We start from the raw sequence: 7,211 nt of genomic DNA, 5'->3' as shown, positions 1-7,211 counted from the left end.
ATAAATCATCTATTTTTTAATATTTAATTTCTAGTCATAATCTAGACATATTTCATATATTCAATTTAATTGCTATTCTATTTATCATATATACAATATTATTTTATTATTCATTATATACATAGATTTATATTACTAATGTTATTTCTATTTTATCTATATCCATCTATATTTGGAGGTTCATAGTTTTTAATATTATTTCTTTAAAAGCTCTGCCTCTAACCAAATAGAAACAAAAAACTCGATTATTTTAAATTATATTTGAATATATTTTTCTATTTAGTTTTCATATTTATATCTGTAGATTTATATGTCTATATTGTGTATTCGATATTTATATACTATTTAATGTAGTTTTTACTAGTATATTAATATACTCGATGCTATTTACATTCTATTATAACATACTATTTAATATAACATATTAAAATCGATAAATTATTTATATTACATACTACATACATGTATTTTATATTTATATTTATTTCTATATATTTATACTTACATATATATATGCATATATAGTTATAATCATTTTATGTCAGTATCTATTTTTGCATATTTGTATATTTTTGCCTATATTATTTTCAAAAAACCCTCCTCTAACCAAATAAAAACCAATAAAACATTCCTTTTAAAGTCTGAATATTTATATATTTCTATTTTCATAACATAATATAATGTAATATATTTATATATTGGTTTCTTATATTTGCTTCTATATTTTTATTCTTTATCTTTTCTATTTACAGTATCTATAAAAAAACCCTACCTCTATCCAAACACAAGCCAATAAAACATTCCTTTTAGACTATATTTAGCTATTTTTTAAGGTTCTGTTTTTCATGCATTCTACACCCACCCCTCCCTCTCAATGTTCTGGCACCCACCATGACCCCCCCCCATGCCCGACTCACCTGCTCCTCCAGCGCAGCCCGTCTCCCTCTCCCAGGGACCTTGGGGTGCCCCAAACCACGTCGGAGCCCCCCTCAGCCTTTTTTCCTCACCCCAAAGAAGGCACAGAACGACTCCTTTAATGAAGTTGTTTTAACAATTGTAAGGCTAGAGCTTTTGGTATCCACTGCTTGCCATCCCTTGTAAACCAATTTTTTTCTTCTTTCTTCTGCAGCTTAATAAACCTCTTTTTTTCCCCATAGTTTTCCAAATGCATGTATTACCGCATATGCATACTTAGAATCAGTAAATATATGTAATGTCTTGTCCTGCTATAATTCACAGGCTCTCAAAAGCGTGTGCAGCTCTGCTGTCTGAGCTGACCAGGTGGCTGGTAACCTCCCCCCTTCCTTTAATTGCTTTCCATTCACGATAGAGTATCCTGTAAATCATGAAGAATGGGGGGAAAAATCAGTGAGAAATGGGGAAAAAAATCCCTGAAGAATGGGGGGAAAAATCAGTGAGAAATGGGGAAAAGTGGGGAAAAAATCCGTTAGAAATGGGTGGGGAAATTCCATGAAAAATGGCGAAAGAAATCAGTGAGAAATGGGGAAAAATGGGTAAAAAATCAGTGCGAAATGGGGGGGGGGGGGGGGGGGAAATCAATGAGAAATCGGGGAAAAACATAAGTAAGAAACGGGGGGGAAAAGTCCATGAAAAATGGGGAAAAATCAGTGGGAAATGGGGATAAATCTGGAAAAAATCCATGAAAAATGGGGGAAAATATCAGTGAGAAATGGGGGAAAATGGGGAAAAAGTCAGTGAGAAATGGGGAAAAATCAGTGAAAAACGGGGGGAAAACTCCATGAAGAATGGGGAAAAGAATCAGTGAGAAATGGGGAAAAAAATCCCTGAAAAATGGGGGAAAATATCAGTGAGAAATGGGAAAAAATGGGGAAAAAAATCATTGATAAATCGGGGGAAAAATCAGTGTGAAAGGCGGGGAAAAATCGGGATCGGGGACGTGGACCGGGACTGGGATCGGGGACCGGGACGGGGAAATGGGACAGGGACCGGGATCGCGGACGGGGACCTGGGACAGGGACCGGAACCGGGATCGGGGACGGGGACTGGAGACAGGGACCGGGACCGGGATTGGGGACTGGGACCAGGACCGTGATCGGGTTCCGGGACGGGGAACTGGGACTGGGACCAGGATCGGGGACCGGAACCGGGGACTGGGACCGGGACCAGGACTGGGGACGGGGACTGGGGACAGTGACCGGGACTGCAATCGGCACCGCCCCCCGAACCGCTCCCGGAACCGCTCCCCGGGCTACCCCGGCACGGCGACCGGGAACGCCCCCGGCACCGCCCCGGCACCGCCCCCGGTGCCGCCCCCGGCACTGCCCCGGCACCGCCCCGGGTAGCGCCCCCGGCACCGCCCCCGGGGCGGGCCGCCGAACGCACGCGATGACGCGCGGGGGGCGGGACGGCGCGGGGCGGTGACGCGCTTCATGCCAGGAGCAGGGCCCGGGTGGCACGAAGACGGGAGCGGGCCGACCCGATACCGCGCGGGGCCGCGGGCCCGGCGGAGCCCGGCCCGCTGGGTAGGGGCCGCCAATGGCACCGGGGCTTCTGCTTCGGCTTCTGTCCGTGTCGGCGGGGAGGCCCCAGCCAGCGGTGCCCCTCTCCCTCGGCGACACGGGCGTGGAACTCGGCATCGGGCGCTGCATCGCCGCGGACAGCAGGGGGCGCACGGGTACCGATACTGCCATGGGGCCCGGCGCTGCTCTCCTGCTCCGCCGCCAGGCGGCGCTGCGCTGCCGTCCTGCCGCGCCTCCGGGCACGCTCGGTTTCCTCGGGACCCCGGGCCCCGCCTGTCCCGCCGCTGCGGAGGCGGGGATGCTTTATGGGACTGCCCGAGCTGGCAGTGCCGGGTCTGGGGCGTTGGGGCGCGCCTTGGGGGGCTGCGGGTGCGCTCGTTTCCTCTTCTGCATGGCCTTCTGTGTGAGCATCTCTCGTTGCGACTGCTCTTGGAGAGTCAAACCCCTCCTCCTAAGTGGTCTCAGGAGCCTGGCAGGGTGAGTTTTGTTTCACAGGGGAAAGGGCCACTGGTCGTGTCCAGAGACCTGTGCACCCAGCCAGGTTTCTGCCTGATAAAATTCCAAATGGATGAGGATTTCTCCCAGCCCCAAGCTGCCCCCACCTGTAACCCTGGCTGCCTTTGGGGTGCCCAAAGCCTCCTCTGTGCAGATCTCAGGAACCTGGGAGGGGTGAACAATGTTGCACAGGGAAAAACCCCACAGATTTTATCTCCGGGCCCGGGGCCAGGAGCAGGCATTTGCGTGCTATAATTCCAGAAGGAGCACGGTGTCTCCCAGACCCAAGCCGCATCCAGCTGTGACCCAGCTGCTCTTGGAGTGCCAAAAGCCTCCTCGTAGCTGATCTCAGGAACCCTGGAAGGGTGAGTTTGGTTTCACAGGGAAAAGGCCTCAGTTTGTGTCCAGAGATCAAATAAGGGACTCTGCTTTTCCTCTAGTTCTCCTTCCTGTTTTCACCTGGGCTACAAGGATGGGCATGGCCTGTATTTCTCATATCAAAGTGATGTTACTAAATTTGTCCAGAAGTTCTGATTGTTATTTTTATTAGTAGTAGTAATTTTCTGATAGAAAACACTCTCATTTTGCCTTTCCCACGTTGTTTCCAGGTGCTGCCCAGGATGGACATCCGTGGTCTCAGACAGTGATTCCCGAGGAGCAAGGAAAGCCTTTTCCTCACCTGCACAGTTCAGGTGGATGGGACAGAATTGGTGTGGCCTGACAAGGCAGGAAAAGCTGTCTGTGTTCTGGAGTGCCTTGAAAGCTTTCTCCGTCAGGTTTGGAAGGGGTTTCTCTCTGGGATTTCTTGTGATGCAGCACCACGGGTATCCCTTTGTGCCAAGTCCAGTGCTAAAGGATTGAAGAACTGACAAGTGGGGTCTGGGATGAAAATGCCGCTAATAAAATTAAGCAAAGAATACAATAAGAGAAATGAGCATCCTTTTAATAGTTAGGAATAAAAATGCTGGAAAAGGGCACTCTGAATTGGTGTCACTTGTCATGGATAAAACCCCAGAGTGAGGAATCAGAGCAGAAGTTGAGAGCTGGAATCCTTCTGCAGTCGACTTAATTTTCTTTTCCTCCTCTCTTTCAGGACAGGAAGAATCACGACTCTCCTGGCATCTTTGCCAAGAGCTGTGGTGTTTGATCAGCCAAAGCCCAGAGGCTTCAGCACCAGAGGTCTGAGCCTGGAGGGCTCCTGGTGCTGCCCGTGCTGTGGGCTATGTCAGAGGATGCAGGGTTCCTCTTTGCCTCCCTGCTGGGATTAACTGCCATGGGAATGTGGGATCTGGGTGAAACTCCAGCTCTCCTGGTGTTCAGGGGAGCAAGGTCTGAGGGACTCCTCTCTGGGGATGTGCGGTGAAGGACTGAATAGTGTGGAAGGAGAGTATTTATAAACTGTATCACTGTTTCTCCCAAAATTGGGGTGGAGCGGTGATGGGGGCAGTTGGGTTTGGTCTGGGCCGGTTATTCTTTGTGCAATTTTTAAATTCTCTTGTATGATTTACTGTCCAGTATCTTTCTAACAAAAGCTGACATAAATTTAGATTAAGGATTAGAACTTGGGTCCATTCATTGCAAACATTTGACAAGGCTGGAGGACTGGGGTGGTGACTGCTCTCAGGAAAGGTTACTTATTAATACTGTGTCAGATTTCCCGCAGTGACTGTCAGGCCTGCATGGCTGTGAGTTCGTGCTCTTCTCACTGGGGAAATAAGTTCAGCAAAATTAGAAATTTTAGAAAAATCCAGCCAAAAATTCCACCTCTGTACCCCCTAAGTTTTCCCAGTTTTTCCCAGCTAGGAGCTGCACAGAAGTCAGGCAGGGGAAGTGACAACAGGGAACAGCTGAAAAATTCAAAGGCACAAAGAGGAAAGGGGAAAGGTTTCAGAAAACAATTCTATGGTCTAAGAATAATTTCTGATTCCCTACTGAGAAGAACACGAACTCACAGCCATTCAGGCCTGACAGTCCCCTGCAGTGAGAGCTCAGCACACATCCACAGAGGCAAGTCCAGCATCTTAAATGAAAAAATAAAAATAAAAACCAGAAGAAAAAGGTGATTTCTTTTGCTTCAGAGTTATTTCAAGTTCTTAAAGCCCAAGCAACATTTGCTCTTGATTTTGGTTGGGTGAATCATGAGCAGTGGGCACGGGTCATGCCATTCATTGAGCAGAAAACCCGGGGTCATTTAGAGGGGACACAAGAACTGTTTGTGTAGCGACCTCGGGCTGCAGAGGGGCAGGAGAAAGGCCAAGGGAGCTCCCCGGGGCCACCAGGGCCTGTGGGGAACAGAATGGACGCTTGGATGACCAGTGGAGGTGAGGAGTGGATCTGAGTTCATCTACAGGGAAATAAGGAGGGGATACTCTGGAGTGAAAAGCTGAGGTGATGAGTTCACCCACCTGGGCACGAGTTGTGTTTGCACAAAGTGGGAACAGAGGTGAAGGTCAATCCAAAGTCGATCCTGCTTGACCTCTGAATTCCAGGATAAGTTTTACAAGCTGCCAAATGAGGGAGTAAAAATACACAAAAATGAAACTGAGAGCATTCATGAGGTTCCTGGGAGTCCATTACACTGTTGTCATAGAATTCTTAATGAGTTTTGAGCTTTTAATGACAACAATTCAGTACTTTCTTTGGATTATTCACTGTGTAGGATTTGGGGTTTATCTGGATTTTAAAGGCGTCGTGGTGGCCCTGACACTGCTCAGGAGCTGGTAGGAAAAGCAGGGTCAGAGCTCCTGGCAGGCACAGGGTGTTTTTCCCAGAGTGGACTGTGGAGGAATTGTTTGGGCCTTGGATTGTCCCTCTGGGTGATGCCAGTTGCTGTGATTTGTGTAATTCCATACATTTAACTCCCAATACTTCCCAGCCCAGGAGCTTGAGCTGACAGGGCAGCACACAGATTGTTCTCTGTGCTGTGCCCCGATTTGGGGTTGGCTGTCAGCTTTGCTAGCTCCCGTGAATTATGCCCATAGCCCCGAATTCCCTGCTCAATTCCCACTGCCATAACCTCACAGCGCCTCATGGAGTGGGGATATACTGTGGCAGGAAGCTCAGCAGCATCGGCACAGGGACAGGTGTATATTCCAAAGAATTTGCTGTTTCAAACCCTCATCCCCCAGCCCCGCCGATGTCCCTGGGGGGCACTTGACAGAGTTACCTGGATTTCAGCTGATTTCACCCCCCCGAGCTCGGGCTCCAGGTGATCTTTTCAAGCAGGAGAAGGCAGGGGCCGGAGGCGCTCGTGGCGCGTGCCGAGGCAGTCCCTGGGGCCACGAGAGGACATCTCTCCCTGCAGAATTTCAGTTCTTTCCAGAGCCTCAGCAGTGACAGAGGACAAAGAGGAAGATGAGGAGGAGGAAGAAGGGGGAGAGGGTTTGAGAGGAGGGGAAGCCCAAATCCGTGCTGTGTGCGGAGCTCCGACAGCACGCTGCAGCCCGCAGCTCAGTGTGAGCACGGGGCAGAGGAGGCGATTTCTGGGCATTCAATCACCCTGAGGCGGGCCCGGCACCGCCCCTGCAGCACCGTCCCCAGCACAGCTCGGTACCGCTCCGGGATCACCCGGCCCCGCCCCCGGTGCCGCCCGGGACCACTGGGGACCGCCCCTAAAGCACCGCCCCGGCCCCGCCCGGTCCCGTCCCCGGGACCTCCGTGCCCCGCCTCGCCAAGCCCCGGCTCCGCCCCGAGCCTGCCCGGGCTGCGCCGGACCATCGCTGGCGGCCCCGCCCCTCTCCCCCGGGCCGAAGCGGGCTGAAGGAGATGTCCGCACGATTGGAAACGCCGCCGAAAATCGCACCCGTGGCATCGGTGTCGGCGTCGTGCGCAGGCATCCCACTAGAGCGAGCGGGCTCCTTGCTGTGCCCCCCTCCTTTTGCAGCCAGAGTTAGAAGGTCGGGGAGCGACACCCGAGACGCCATCTTGGGAGAGGCAGGCGCGCAGTACCGCGCTCTGCCCACAGGGTGGCGCTTGGGAGACAGGCAAGGGATGGAATCAAGGAGTGTCCCAATCCTTGAGGAAATCCCCTGAATGAACGCCCCAAAAAACCGCGACCAGAACTGAGAAACCTCCTGCCTCTGTATGAGTGCAAAGGGTGTGCAAGGAGTGTGCAAATAGTGTGCATTAGCAATCGATCGCAGGCATTGGAAAGCGATCGCCGATCTAATCGATCGGCAGGCGCGATCAATCGAGCGCCGAGCTAATCGATCGGCA

General features: G+C 50.7%; 1 long non-coding RNA gene across 1 annotated transcript; it reads left to right on the top strand.

Annotated features, from left to right (window-relative positions):
• The first annotated feature begins 2,835 nt into the window (after window positions 1-2,835).
• Window positions 2,836-5,059, top strand: LOC148217822 (uncharacterized). Its single transcript, XR_015800715.1, has 2 exons — window positions 2,836-3,772; window positions 4,090-5,059. It is a non-coding gene; the product is annotated as an uncharacterized LOC148217822 (long non-coding RNA).
• Window positions 5,060-7,211: the final 2,152 nt, after the last annotated feature.

Source organism: Sturnus vulgaris, unplaced genomic scaffold (genome assembly GCF_052056855.1).
Source record: "Sturnus vulgaris isolate bStuVul1 unplaced genomic scaffold, bStuVul1.hap1 Scaffold_2150, whole genome shotgun sequence".
NCBI classification, from domain to species: domain Eukaryota; kingdom Metazoa; phylum Chordata; class Aves; order Passeriformes; family Sturnidae; genus Sturnus; species Sturnus vulgaris.
This window is presented reverse-complemented; position numbering and strand designations above follow the sequence as displayed.